The sequence below is a fragment of the Aplysia californica genome, unplaced genomic scaffold (genome assembly GCF_000002075.1).
Source record: "Aplysia californica isolate F4 #8 unplaced genomic scaffold, AplCal3.0 scaffold02816, whole genome shotgun sequence".
NCBI lineage: Eukaryota > Metazoa > Mollusca > Gastropoda > Aplysiida > Aplysiidae > Aplysia > Aplysia californica.
The window spans coordinates 1-1,153 of record NW_004800086.1 but is presented as its reverse complement, the minus strand read 5'-3'; positions in this window follow the sequence as shown (position 1 = coordinate 1,153).

Genomic DNA, 1,153 nt, shown 5'->3' with positions numbered 1-1,153 from the left:
GTGTTAGCTAAAGAAGAATCTGATTTTTAGGGAAGATTTTAAGAAAAACTGTTTCTAGGTCATGGTGGGGTTTGCAGGTCGAGGTATGTTCTATGTTGGTTTGGTCTTGTTCCCGTTTCGCTAGATGGCGTATGGATTGAGGGTGTCTCTCATAGGTCCTTTAAAATTTTTTTCTTCCCCCCTCTCCACTATTTCTGCCTACGTGTCAGTCATTCGTATCCCCTGAATTAAGTGACCACGTTATCACATTGATTTACTTCTCTTTGTTATAACTACTTTAAAAAGAGCTCAATTTTTTGGGTGCTCTGGTGTGGTTTACCCCTTCTTTTTTTATAAAACATTTTTCTCCTTATCTCTCCCTCTTTTTTTTTTTTTTTTACTCTCCTGTAACACCTCTAATCTGTGGCTCTTATACGATCAGATTCTGTTGCAAAGTGCAGTAAACCCCTTACTAAAAAACAAAAAAAACAAAGAAAAATCATTCAACTTTTGTCTGCTTCTGCACAGCCTCATTTGGAAGTGTGTGAAAAGTTCCCCTTGGTTTGTGAGCGCTGTGGACAGGCAGACATCCTGAGAGAACAGGTGGGTATAGAGGCCTGAGAAGCTTTTTTTTGTGTCACGTCACAGCGTCAGGTTATGTAGTCATTACATCAGAGAGGAAAATTGAGCCCAGTTGAAGATTAAGTGTGGAGAAGGCGGTTGCAATGGATTGGACGTACCCTCAGGAAGACACTACTTCGTAAGAGAAAGTGTTAGATTGAAATCCACTGGGCAAGAGGTCAATGGAAAGCAGTGTTGTACCTGGAGAAGTGTCGTACCTGGAGAAGTGTCAACAGAGAATGGTGTATAGAGAAGTGGAAAGAAGTTGAATAATGTTTAGATAAGGGAAAGTGGAGAATGTTTATTCGTGGCCTATACTCTGATCCAGTGTGAGAAAGACATTCATGATAATGACTTGGGTGTCTGTGGTATAATGGTTAGACTCTTTGCCATTGTATGCTGAAGATATGGGTTTGATTTCCAAGTGGAGAAATTGTTGTAAAGAGTGCTTCCATCTGTCTGCTGGTGCATTGTTTCCCACTTAACGTAGGTGGACCTTGACTGGCAAAGTCTGAGCTGCTGGGTTCTTAGGTGATCTAAAATTGTATTGATG